The sequence below is a fragment of the Heteronotia binoei genome, chromosome 3, assembly GCF_032191835.1.
Source record: "Heteronotia binoei isolate CCM8104 ecotype False Entrance Well chromosome 3, APGP_CSIRO_Hbin_v1, whole genome shotgun sequence".
Taxonomy (NCBI): Eukaryota; Metazoa; Chordata; class Lepidosauria; order Squamata; family Gekkonidae; genus Heteronotia; species Heteronotia binoei.
Genome location: NC_083225.1, coordinates 75,362,187 through 75,375,775, shown reverse-complemented (window position 1 = coordinate 75,375,775; position 13,589 = coordinate 75,362,187). Strand labels below are relative to the sequence as shown.

The window sequence follows — 13,589 nt, the reverse complement described above, 5'->3', positions numbered from 1 at the left end:
TTAAAGAGCCTGGCAAAGCAAGCTCTCCCTCCTTCCTCCCCAAAGGAGGAGCCTCAGCCAATGGAGAAAATAGAGGCTTTTCTCTGTAGCTCTTGTGTAACTGAGCAAGCCTGATGAAGCAAGGCGTGATGCAGAAGGAAGCAAGAGAGAGAAAGAAGGAAGCAGACAACAGCCAGCAGCTCTGGGGCCTTATAGGAACCCTCCAGGGTCCTGATATGGCCCCTGGGCCGCATGTTTGACAGCACTGTTTATTCTATCAATATTTGTCAAGCAAATTGGCTATGCAAGGGGAACCTACTTTCAGATTTTACTGAACTGAGGTATTAATATACAGAACCACTTAGGAAACAGTTGTAATACTGGTGGTTTACCACATGTTCTTAATTTTTGTTGGGATTATATACATTGGCTTTACTACCCTGTAACAAGCATCTAGCATCATGCAACACCAACTTTCATTGATATACCACCTCTGGTGTGAAATCATGGATTGTGCATTTTTATTATGCTGTATCGTTGCATCTATATTAATTAATCCAGAAGACTTATCTCCCCCTAGTTTTGTTCTTAGTATTTAGTGTCAAACTAAGCAGTCTGAACTGGATAACTTTGTTTAGTTTGGCACTGCTAGTAGATCTACAGCGTAGTTCTAAGCAGTTCCACCCCAAGTCCATTAAAGTCCATAGATTGCGAAGAGTATAGTTCTATTTAGAATGGCATTGTTGAAGTTCTGTTTCACCCGTTTGTTACTCTGGTTGTAAATAGAAGGCGATCAAAAGGAAATAAATGCCCATTATGTGACCGCAAAGACATGTCTACATCACAAATTTAACGTTAAACGGGGAACAGGATTGGCGTTAGGTTATCGGCGACATTCTAAGGAAACACACCAAACTACAATTCCCAGGATTCTTTTGAAAGGGGAGAGGGGGAAGTCACCATTAAACTCGTATAAAATTGACACAAGTTTTGTAAAATAAATGTCTCTAAACGTATGTTCTAAGTGTTTGTTTGCTGTCACATAACGCTCTCCCTCAGCGAAGGAAGGAAAAACGGAAGAAGGCAATGGCACCAGCTCAATTGTGCTTTTGAGTTCGTTTTAACGAATGTATGGAGAATAGAAACCAGCCAGATTCTGAAGCTTTGAGAAGAAGGGGGAGAAACGGGGAGGAGGGGATAGTGGTGGGAGGGCGGCTTGGCGTGAAAGCGTAGGACGCTGTATTATTACAATGTGGGGCGGGCGTTCAATGGGCCGAGTAGCTGAGTAGGGAGCCCAAGTGGGAGGCGGTTCCTCGTACGGGACGCCGGGTGAGGAGGGGCTAGTGTTGCGTGCGGGGCTGGCTGCTTTTGTCAGGCAGCGACACCGGCGAGTGGGACGGACCGGGGAGAGGCGGTTGGTGTGTGAAGTGGGGAAGCGGCAGCCGCGACTGCGACGACCTCCGCCTGAGAAGCGGTAGCAACTCCTTTCTTCATGGAGGTTCCTCCTCCTGCTTCTTCTATGTGTGTCCCTCTGGCTTCCCCACAGGTGGCGGCGGAAGTGACGGTCAGTGTGGGGTGCTTGTCGTTGGGGGAAGATGGCGGCTGTGGCTGTGCTAGGCAGTGAAGAAGGTAAACAAGTGTGAGAGGGAAGGGGGGAGGCGAAGTAGGGCAATTGGGTGCCTGGAGAATGCCTTCCAAAGAGGCCTCGCACTTGCAGGTTCCCACGCAAGAGCTGCGGAGGGGTCCGGGCGCGACACCTCAGTTACTGTGTCCCTTTCTTGACCCCCACTGTGAGGCTCTCCTCTTTCTTTATGTTATCTAGAGAGGTCTCCCCCCTCTCCAGTTTCAGTGGGAAGAGCTGTGCTTTCATTGCTGTTGCAAGGTAGGTGAAACTGCTGCTGGGAATACACTCCCTCCATCTATGATTTCAACCGCTCTTCCAGTTGAGTTAAACTCTTCTCTCCAGTGACTCTTTTTCTTCTTGACTTCTCCTTCAATCATGTATGGACCAAAAGATTCCCCTACATAGACTTTTTCCTTCACTTAAATTAGAGGAAACATTTTTATTTTAAGGGTATCTTAGGTCAGGATTTGGAAACAGTAAAAGTTGTGGCTATGGATTTGGGCGTTTTATAGTAACCTGTTCTGGGCTATTCATGTGTTGGTGAATTCTGTAACTCTCATATTAGGTGTAATGTACATTCTCATGTCTTGTGTCTCTGATGAAGACAGCATGATAAAGCTTTCTTTACCTGTTTTAACTTCTGATGAGAAACAAGGTGGGGAAGAAAAAACAGCAAGACATATGCCCTGGTGTTTGCATTACCAGTTAAGTCTAAGTGATATGATTTTAGGAATAGCAAGAGCAAGTATGTATGTAAAATATATATGGTGGTGACAACTGTGTTACAAACTCTTCTTCTGTGCAGCTTTGTTCATTTATTAGTCCCTATTTGAAGAAATATTTTCTTGTTTTCCATGGTCCTGCTTTTTTTGCTGGGAGTAATATAAAGTGAGAAGTTCTTTTACTAATAGGGTTGCCAGGTCTGGGTTGGAAAATACCTGGAGATTTTTGGGGTGGAGCTGGGAGAGGGTGGGGTTTGGGGAGGGAAGAGGCCTCAGCGTGGTATAATGCCATAGAATCTACCTTCAAAGTAATCATTTTCTCCAAGGGAGCTGATCTCTGCCAGCTGGAGGTCAGTTGTAAAAACAGGAGATCTCCAGGCTCCACCTGGAGGCTGGCAACCCTAGTTACTAAGCATTATACCATAGTGGTTTACTCTGCTACTAGATGGACTGGAATATGTAGTGATGTTATTAACAGAAAATTGGTGCTTTGCTGAGGAAGCTTTTGAAACTTGATGTGCAGATTTCCATGAAATGTGCCATCCTCAAGTATGTTCATTACTTTCATCTTGGTTTCAGTTTGTATGGGTGTAAAACACAGTAGGTTGTTTTTCAAGAGAAATCTTTAGTCTCTTAATCATGTGTTTTACAATGTAATCCTATCTATAGTCACTCTAGCCTTAGCCTACTGAAATCAAACACTGTACATCTGTTAAATTTTCATAGTCTCCTATAGGAGTAAAATATTAAGTTTTGAAGACATGAAGTATTTGTTTTTAAATGAAACTTTCATGGAAAGTACCAAAAATTTATTTCCTGTAGAACTGAGGTTACCAATGTGGTGCCTCTGGAATCAACATGTCTCCTGGCGCCTGCCAAGTTTTGCAGAAGGTAGGTGAGACCAGATGTGGTTTTTGTCTAGCACAGCATCTGATTGGCCATTGGAGAGCTGTTTGGCTGTGCGATCTCTAATAATGTTGTTGTAGCAGCAAAAGTATCCTGTTAAGCAGAACTTTTCTCTGATATTTTGAGGACTTACTAATACAGTTATGTGTAGCCCCCACTGCTTTACATCTTGTGGTTGTGCCTACCATCCTACCTTAGAATTTCAGAGGTGTCTGGAGGCTCCAAAATGTTGGGACCCCTGCTCAAGAAAGAAAAGTGTTGCTTATTCTTCTAAGACCACGCTTGCTAGCTATCTGTGTTTTTTGTAAGTAACTGTGTTTAAAACAGGTCTCTTTAAAAAAGTATTCTCATTAATTTGGGACCAATTTCTTAGCTGGCCAGAAATTTTAACTAGCCTAATCAATTAACTTGTTTATTGGCCTTGCTATGTAACAAGCTGAAATCCTCATGACCTTCAGTGAATGAGAACTGTATTTCAGAAGTTATCATCACTCCTTTCAAATGCACTTTGTACAAAGTTGTATTAATCTTAAAACTGTGTTATACAAATGTGTGTGTTTCATCATTACTAAGGCTTTTTTGTAACATCTAATTTTTATTAGGGCAGCAAGCATTTAAAGTGGCCATGTGTCTGGCCACCTTTACATGCTTCTTTAAACTGTTTTACTGTTTCTTAAAGGAAGCCCTAAAGGAAGCATTAGGCAGGTATATGTAAAGAAAACAATTGAAGCAAAATTAAATGGTTGTGATAAGCAGAATGAATAATTAATGTACAAAAGTTTGTACAGCTAGCGGACTTTTAGTGTTACCCTATTTAGAACCATGCTGCTATTTCTTAGTATCAATGTACCAAAAGTAAATTGTATGCGCAGACTACTGACATTCTTATTTTTAATATTTTGCATTCTATCTTAAACATTGGGGTCCTAATATTTATTTAAATCCTTTATTAGTAGTCTTTCTTCCTTGTGGAACTCAAGTTTGCTTACAGTATAGGTGAAACAATTATAAAAGCACAATAAACAACAATATGAATAAAACAACAATTATAAAAACACATAACAAGGTTTCAAATTAAAGAAACTTCACTGCAATTAGGACTGCCAGTAAACAAAACTGGAATCTGTCAAATGCATTCCTAAATAAAATTGCCTTCAACTGCCTCCTGAACATCAGCAGTAAGGGGGCCACGTGCACCTCCCTGGGGACGTGTTCCATAATTGTGGGGTTGCCACTGAAAAGACCCTCTTTTTTAAAAAGTAAATTTTATTTTTAACTTTTAAGGAGATACAGAATAAGGAATAAAAGGGGGAGAGAATGAAAAATTATATTATGAAAACAATACAGAAGGCAATTTTGCAGATATTAAGGACAATCAATTAAAATATGTGTATATATAGAGGAAAAAATATATGGCATGGTAGCCTAGGAAACCACTTTAACAACATACTTGACTTATTCTGCTGTTTTCTCATAATGTATTTTCATTTTATTCTATCATCAATTATATAATAAAACATGAATAACGTCTCAAAACCTTGTATATAATTTTAACTTAACAGTATGTTGTAATAAAATCATACAAAAGATAATATTTTTAATATTTTATATAAAACTGTCATATAATATAGACCAAGGGTGTCAAATTTATGGCCCATGGTCCAGAACTGGTCCGCCCAGGGCTTTAACCAAGCCCGTGTCTCTTTTCTTCCCCTCTTCTCCCCCTCTTGTCTTCACCCTTTGAAGCTCCAAGGCTGCCAAAGTTCCCAGCTCTGTCTGCCTTTTCTTTGCTAGCTGGAGAAGGAAACTCTTCTGGGCTTGCAGAGCTGGAAAGAAAATGCAGAATGGATTTTCCATTATGATCTATGTGCCCAGATACTCCCTTAGTGGAAAATCCATTCTGCGTTTTTCTTGCAACTTTGTCTGTGCTGCAATATATTTCAACAGTTTCACTTTCCAGCATTTGTATGGCCAGCTGAAGCTGTTGCTTGGAACTTCCTTCTTGTAAATAAAGAGTTGATGCTTTGAACCAGCTTGTCTCTGCTAAACGGTCCTGAGAATGCGTGCCTAGTGACTACTCTAACCTGGGAGCCCACATCCAAAGGGGAATATTACACTGGAGAGCCATTGCCAATCTGAATAGACTAGGTGAGGGGAGAACGCCCAGCCATTTCATGTTTTCCTAGACTCAAGAGCATTTTATATTTTTAGTCTATTTTCAGTTTCTGCTGTGATCCTTGTGTATTTTCTTGATATTTTATTTTAAAAATTGCATTGCCAAATCCCACTATTCCCCCACCTTTCTAGTTTAAACATCACAAGAGTTTTAAGCATGTTTGTGTCTTAAGTAAAAAAATCAGTATCTTTAATTGCATTTGTCTGTGTCCTTTATAAAGTGTATATATCTTTTACGTGGCATTAAATTTTATGACACGCATGGCTCAGCCCCACAAAGTCCCATTTATGTCAGATCTGGCCCTCACAACAAATGAGTTCAACACCCCATACCATTCAAATATATAACTACAAAGATTAGTAAGTATAGAAGGCTCGCCAGTTGTTCTCCAATTCATCTTTTGGTCTTCAGTTAATGTAATTTGTCAATTTTGCCTTGGCTGCATATGCTTGCATTTTGTCTATCGAGTTCTCAAGAGCTGGACAACCCTCAGTTTTCTGCTTTGCTGTAAATACTACTCTTGTTGCAGTTAACATGTATCTAAGCAGTTCATGCATTGTTTTGTCTGCATTCACTGGTAGAATTCCTAGTAACATTGCCTCTAGTAACAGAAAAGGCTCTTTCTGGTGTGTCCTACGTATGAGCTTTGATTGCTTGGGCTGTTAGGTGGGCCTCTCCATGTGATCTTAATTGATCTTGGGCATAAACATATGGGAGAAGATATCTGAAGGTACTCCAGTACCAAGCCACATAGGGCTTTAAGGGATAAAAAAAAATACTTTGGATTGGGTTTAAGAGCAGATGAGTAGCCAGTGTAAATACTTTTGAAGGGGTGGCCCCAAGTAGAGTACATTGCAATAGTCCAGTCTAGATGTAGCCAAGGCATGGATCACTGTGGCTAGATCTAACTGAACCAAGCAGGGGCACGGCTGATGCACCTGCTGAAGGTGGGCAAAAGCACTCCAAGCCACTGCAGCCATCTGGTTTTCTAAGGTGACTGCTGTGTCAAGCAGCACTCTTAAGGTGCAACCCTAGGTTTTCAAAAGGAGGGTGAAACAGAAGAGATCTAAAGTCTCTGGTCTGCCTTTCTGTCAATCCAGAAAACATCATGTCTTGTTCACCTCAAGTTGATTGTTCACCCTCATCCAGTTCATTACTAATTCAAAGCACTAGTAATTTCTTGCTCATTAAAGTGTGTAAGGTAAAAATGTAAATTTTCTGGAAACTCCACAGCTATAGGGGGGTGTTTCTTTGGATTTTTTAAAAAAGAAAATGGACATATTTGGGTAAAATTTGAAATATATGCACAGCTTACTTTTCTCATCAAGCCTGAACTTATTTTGCTGCTTTAACAGCATAAAATACATTGCATTCACCCTCCTGACAAGCCCTTTCCAACCCTGGAAAAGTTGATTTTCAAGGTTGCGAGACTAGTATAGACTAATGGTAATATGGATAGTGGGTATGCACTGAAGAGTGGGAATTTGGTCTCTTCTATCAGCAGAGCTGCACTGATGGAAGAATGAAGAAAAGGAAATATTGCTCTCTTCCCCTTGTAAACTGCCATTTCTATGTGAAGGTCACCAAACCAGCCTATATAATGTGTAGTTAGCACTCTTAATGAGGGTTGTGAACTCCAGCTTGGGAAATTACTGGAGATTTTGAGGGTGGAATTTGGGAGGGTAGGATTTTAGTATGGAAGGGACCTCAGTAATGCTTAAAATCCACCTTTCAAAGCAGCAATTTTCTCCAGGAAAACTGGAGATAAAATTCCAAATTTCCAGGTCCCACCTGAAGGTTGGCAATCCTAACTGATCCCAAAAAGTAAGCAACAGGTCCATATCATAGGTGCCATATTCTGGTATTTGGTAATCACTAGTATAACATTTTTTGCTTCTTAAAAAGCAATAGAAGGCAGAATTGGAATAAAGGGCAAATAGGCTGAATTAGCATGAAACTCTGACCATGCTATATGATTATCTTTCTCAAATTCTGAGAAATCATTATTTGTATATTATCAAGATACATCAGGGTTTGTTTCTTTTCGCAAAGTTCGAGTGATTCATATTAAAACCTGAATGTCAAATGTTTCTTGATTTGGAATACACTTAAACCTCCCAAGGAAAAAACACCAGCTATACTACTTTGGCCTAGGGGTGAAAGTGACCCCGCCTGTAAAATTAAGAAGATATTGAATTTATACTTCACCTTTCACTCTGAGTCTTAAAGACTCAGGGTCTTAAAGACTCAGAGTGGCTTACAATCACCTTTATCTTCCTCTCCCACAACAGACACCCTGTGAGGTAAGTGGGGCTGAGAGAGCTCTCTCAGAAGCTGCCCTTTCAAGGACAGCTCTGCGAGAGCTATGGCTGACCCATTCCAGCAGCTGCAAATGGAGGAGTGGGGAATCAAACCTACTTCTACCAGATAAGAGTCTGTGCATTTACCCAATACACCAAACTGGCTCTCAGAAGGTGAGTCAGGAGTTTGAGAAACTTGAAGGTGAACAATTAAGTGAACAGGTGGCTATGGGTCATCTAGACTAACCCTCTCCCTGTAAAGTTGAGATGATCAAATCAGAGGTTTGGAAAATCTGAACCAATCAGTTCAGTGGACAGGTGCCTGAGGTCATCATATTCCACCCCCCCCCCCAGATATGTAAAGTTGAGAAGATTACTCAGAGCTAAAATTTGAAGGGCAAAAGGGAAGCAATTAGCTCTGAAAACATGTGGCCAGGAGGACAAAAGGAAGCAATTAACTCAGAAAAGAAGGTGGCCAGGGGTCTTCTAGAGTTCCAGGCTTCATGGCTCCTTCAAGTGTGGAAAATGTGAGGTTCAGAGGATGCCGTCAAACATGTCCTGGCCTTGTCTTGCAAGGAGCTATCGAATGACCCCATTTCCAAAAGTGCAGTGTGATTCAATTTGAGCTTTTCCATGAGACTGTGGGCATGAAAGAAGCTTTGACAGAGCACAAACACAGGGCTTTTACTTCCCCCTACAAGATACTCAACAATTCAGGTTGCAAAGAACACTTTCCCTTGGAGTCATTGCAACTCCCAATTCCAAAAGTGTTATAAATCCTCAAAGCCAAAAAAAATCTATGGATATAAATTCTGAGAAAAAATTTTTTGTGTTTGTTCCACCTTTCTATAAAATGGAGATAATATGTGTTGGCCCATCTATTTAAACATGGGAACAGTGCTAAAATTGTTTTTCAATATTTTGGGGGTCACTAGTACCCCAGATTATAATTATGCATAGTGCTTTCATTTTCAAGCCAAGTCTGTTGAGGCCAGATTGATCCCATTTTCCCTTTTGATGAAACAAAATTAAAGAAGGACAGTGGGGAGAGGAGGGAGGAACTTTCAGGGCACTACAGTTCATTGAGGGGAAAGTTCAATAGGAGTTTGGTGCCTATAGAAAGCTTTAAATGGGTAAACCAATCTTCCCCCATGACTCCAGGGTCAAAAATACTCCCAATTCCTTGGGAGGGCTGAATACTTTAGGAACCAGTATTCCAGCACAAAGTGAATCAAAGCATGGATGGCACAGTATAATGAGCAGTTGAAGTTGTCTGTCTGGGAAGAGGCACTTGTAGTGGCCAGTGTACTTGTGGAATACAAGTTTTGTGTGCTATAATGATATTTACTCTTCACATAGCTTTCTCACTGGCAGAGATTTTAGCTTGGTATCTGGTGGCATGAAATATTTAAATATAATGGTAGATACACTGGACTGCAAGCTGATTTCCACTGAAGGATAGGTCTTTCTGATGTTCCCCTTTCAGATGCATCTTACTGTATTGCCCATAATATTGCTCCTTGGAGGTTCAGGTGGTCTCAGGGACAGCATGAGTTGCAATGTGTGAGTCTGCAGTGGGAGGGGAGAATTGGCAGACCTGTTCTTCCTGCTTGTATGAATTGAAGTCCCCTTCCGCTTTGCAGGAGAAATATTTAGATGCAGTTTATAGGGGTTTTTTTTTCAGATACTGTTTCTATTTTGAGTGGTAATCCTGTAATTTTTTAACTTTTCATATCATTCAGCAAGCCTGGAGCTTTCCCTCAGGTTTTTAGAAAGATATGTCTTATCTGTTTATGGCTCCATTCTCTGGATATAAATGTCCACAGATGGGGCCATGTTGAGAATGATATATATTGAAAAGCAGGAGAACCTGCAAGGACTTGAAGGTGTAATCTCATTTTCCACTCCTCCTCTGTTTCCTGTTTCCCTTTTCTGAAAGCCTCCATAACTTCTCCCCTTTCCTGTTTCCTTCTCTTTTTCCTACCCATCAATCAAACTACCTTTGTCTACTCCCTTGTCTTCAGATTTCCCTTCTTTACTTCTTCTGGCAGCCTCTACTCCAAAAACCGTGGTTGAGTTGTGCAGTGCAGGCCACTGAGTTACAGCCAGTTGTATGGTAGAGAACCCACAAGGACTTATGGGGTACCTCATTTTCCCTTGTATTTCCTTCCCTACACAATTTCCTCTTTCCTTTCACCCGATAACCCCCATACCCTAATCTTTCCCTGCTTCTTCTCTTCTCACCCACCAACCAAGCTACCTTCTATCTGCCCCCCCTCATCTTCAGCTATATTTATTATTTACTTAATTTATACTTCACCTTTCTCCATAGTGTGGCCCAGAGTAGCTTTCCTCTCCTCCATTCTGTCCTCGCAACAACTCTGTGTGGTACATTAGACTGAGAATGTATCACTGGCTCAGGATCACACAGCAGTCTTCCATGGCAGATTGGGGATTTGAGCCTGGGCCTGCCACATTATTTACTTAATTTATACTTCACCTTTCTCCATAGTGTGGCCCAGAGTAGCTTTCCTCTCCTCCATTCTGTCCTCGCAACAACTCTGTGTGGTACATTAGACTGAGAATGTATCACTGGCTCAGGATCACACAGCAGTCTTCCATGGCAGATTGGGGATTTGAGCCTGGGCCTGCCACATTCTAGTTTGAAACTGTAACTGATGCACCATACCGGCTTTTATGGGGTAGTTGCTGTTGAGCATCAGGAAGAAGCTAGGACTGGATAAGTCATATAAGTTGTGTGGTATCAAGCCACTCAGTGGTTGCTGCTGGGCCTGGCCACAATGAGTTGTTCTTCAGAGGTCAAAAAGCTTTGGAAAGATCTTGTTCTGTTTTTCTGCAGACCTAGACCTTTTTTCAGGTTTGAAGAAGAGCTTTCTTCTGCTCATTACTCCAGTCTTTGGATTTAAGTATCCACAGATTTGGTCACATTGGGAAGTACTTAGATTGGTTATAATATCTGGTAATTATAATATCTGGTAATATCTTTGAGGTAAGTGGCAATGCCAATGGTGTTCAAATTGCACACACTGTCAAATTTTAGTGAGAGCAGTAAACAGTCAGAATGAAGTTATAATTTCTTTGGACATTTATACTTTTCTCCTCTTGGGACTCAGAACAGCTTACAAAAGGCTATGTAATTCATATAATGGAAAGTTCCTTCATATCTAAGTAATTAATATCGTAGTGCCACTGAGTAAGTGATGACTTCCACATGTTTTCTGTTGAGCCTCTGCCCCCCCCCCCCCATTACTGCAACCCCATACTTTTCCTGGGGTTCCAGCTCCTAGGGTCAGCTGTTCATGATTGGAGGTGGGATTGTACAAGATTCCTGTCTTCTGGTAGGAAGGAAAGATAAATTCTGTGAGTGGAGCTCTGCTTGTAGTACTTTGGATTCAACTCAGAGAAAACAAGCATGTTAAAGAGAAACTTTAGCTAAAATGTTTAATGTCCAGAGCAGGGGTGTAAAATGTGTGGCTCCGGCCCCCAGAGGGTTCCTGTAAGGCCCACAAACAAGTCTGCTTTCTTCTCCCTCTCTCTTGCTTCCTCCTGTGTCACAGCTTGCTTTTCCAGGCTTGCTCAATCGCAAAGGAGCTACAGAGCTCTATTTTCTCCATTGGCAGAGGCTCCTTTGGGGAGGAAGGGGGGATAGCTTGGTTTGCCAGGCTCTCTCAATCACACAGAAGAGCTACTGAGCCAGTCCTCTTTTCCTTCTATTGGCTGAGGCTCTACCCCCTCCTCATCCCTTGGGGAAGGAGGAAAAGAGCAAGAGCTTCCTTTGCCCAGTTCTCTCAATCACATGGGAGAGATATAAAATCTTTAATTGTGTTAGTCTGTTTCCTTTATAAAGTTTATATTTTCACTTCCTGCATTACATTCTATGACACACATGGCCTGGCCTGATAAGGTCTCATTTATGTCAGATCCAGCCCTCATAATGAATGAATTCGACACCCCTGTTTGTGTATAGAAAATTGCAAGCTACTTTGGTTGAAAGCTATTTAAATTATTGGGGAATTCAGCCTGAGAGAAAAATCCCCAGTTTGGTTTTTACTATGCCCGGAGGATGCTCAGGGAGCAATGCCGAGACTGTGCACTGGCCAGGAGCTTTCCCCGCTTCTGGCCAGCACACAGTTTCTATAGTGCTCCGCCTGGAGGATGCTCAGAGAGTGCTACAGTCATCGTCAGCAGTGGTGTGGGGGGCAGAGGCTGGAGCACAGCTCTGCATGCAGCACCAAAAATAAATGGGAGGGGGGCTGTTGGGCCACCCCTGGTGACCCGGCATTGAGGCTTGCGTGACCTAGTACTGGGTCACGACTCTGCAAATGGAAAACGCTGAAATAGACTATGTCAGAGGCTAAATCAAAGCACTTCCTTTTTTTGTAGTTACTGCTGAACAATAACTTTTAGTACTAAATGTAACCCATGCCACACAGACATGCATTTTAATGTGAATTTAATGTTTTTATTATTGTATTGTTTACTTGAAATGCTGTTAGCCGCCCTGAGCCTGCTTCGGCGGGGGAGGGCGGGATATAAATAAAATTTTACATTACATTACATTACATTACATTTTTGCATAGAATTATTACTATTCCAAGCCCTACTATTTTGTTGGGAGTTCTTTTGTACTAGACTGTAGCTGTAGTGACTCTGTGTAGAATGGTTCTCTTATATTTAGGCTCAGGTGTCATTAGTCTTTGTTTTTTTTGGGGGGGAATGGGTTCACATTGGTGATTCCATTTGCAGTCTGAATTTACCTTTAAGTCTTGGATGTGTTGCTACCTATTTCATTTAGGCTGGCTGTTGTACTTTGACACTTGACAGATTTATTCTTGTTGAGTTTAATTTTTGCTGCTCTCTAGCACAAGTGCTCTCCACTTAGTTTTTCATTGTCCTTGTATTTACAGTACTCACTTTGTAAAATCCGTTTGCTGATTATATGGTTCCTTATTTTCCTTTGTCATAAATGAAAATGTTGGAAATTCTGAACTCTATGTTGATCTTAGCAAAATGCCTCTGTATACCTTTTTGGATGAATGGTTCTTCTTGTCCATATTTATTAAATGTCTTATACAGGGATTAGGTCAAAAGCCTGACTGAGGTCAAGATATTTCTGTTGTTACTGTTTGTTTACTGAATTAGAAATGTTATTAAAAATAAATAGATCTTGATTTGTTCCTTAGTAAATCAGTAGTGACTGCTACTCCTTCCTGAAGGTGATAATAGATCTATTATTCCCAGATAAAGGTCAACCTTAATAGGACTGTAACTTCCTTCTTTCCTTTTGTGAACCATAAGTATAGATCATGCTAGTTTTCTGCTTATAGCCAGGGATTTACAGTTGTCCTATAATGCATTTAGGATACTTAATATAAAATATATGCTTTTCTATAAATAAATATTTTAAAATATAATAGATATGCTTTATCTAATAGGTGAAATACTTTAGGATAGAATAGTTATAAAGAATTTTCAGAATATCTGAATTGTTGTTAGACCCTTTAGATTAGCTTTTCATCTCTCTCCACTGATTTCACTCAAATGGCCAAAATAATTGTTCTTATAAAATATAACCATTTAATGGGGAAGGGACATTACAGGCTTAATTGCTAATGAGTTTCTCATCTGCTACTCTTGCAAAATTGGATAAGTCTTTCACTTTGTTTAAATTATGTAAACTGCTTGTAAGGAGTGTAGCAAGAGCTGATTTAAAGTCTTCATTCTGGGCTGCCTGTCCATGACTTGCTGCTCTGTCAGTTCAAAGCTTTCTGGATGAATCCTCCTGTTTTCTTCCATCTACCTAAGGAGTTCACCACAGAGGAAACAAAAGTATTCATCACCCCACTTAAATGGAACAAAAT

The 13,589-nt window shown here is 40.8% G+C and overlaps 1 protein-coding gene across 3 annotated transcripts in view; it reads left to right on the top strand.

The window, feature by feature from the left end:
* The first annotated feature begins 1,184 nt into the window (after nucleotides 1–1,184).
* KLHL15 (kelch like family member 15) overlaps nucleotides 1,185–13,589 on the top strand; it is a 29,389-nt gene continuing 16,984 nt past the window's right edge. The window contains exon 1 of one of the 3 annotated variants that reach the window (XM_060234075.1): nucleotides 1,185–1,608. The gene's annotated coding sequence lies outside the window, so the exon portion shown is untranslated. Of the gene's footprint in view, nucleotides 1,862–13,589 lie in introns of all 3 variants that reach the window. The other 2 variants (XM_060234074.1, XM_060234076.1) reach the window with 2 other exon arrangements.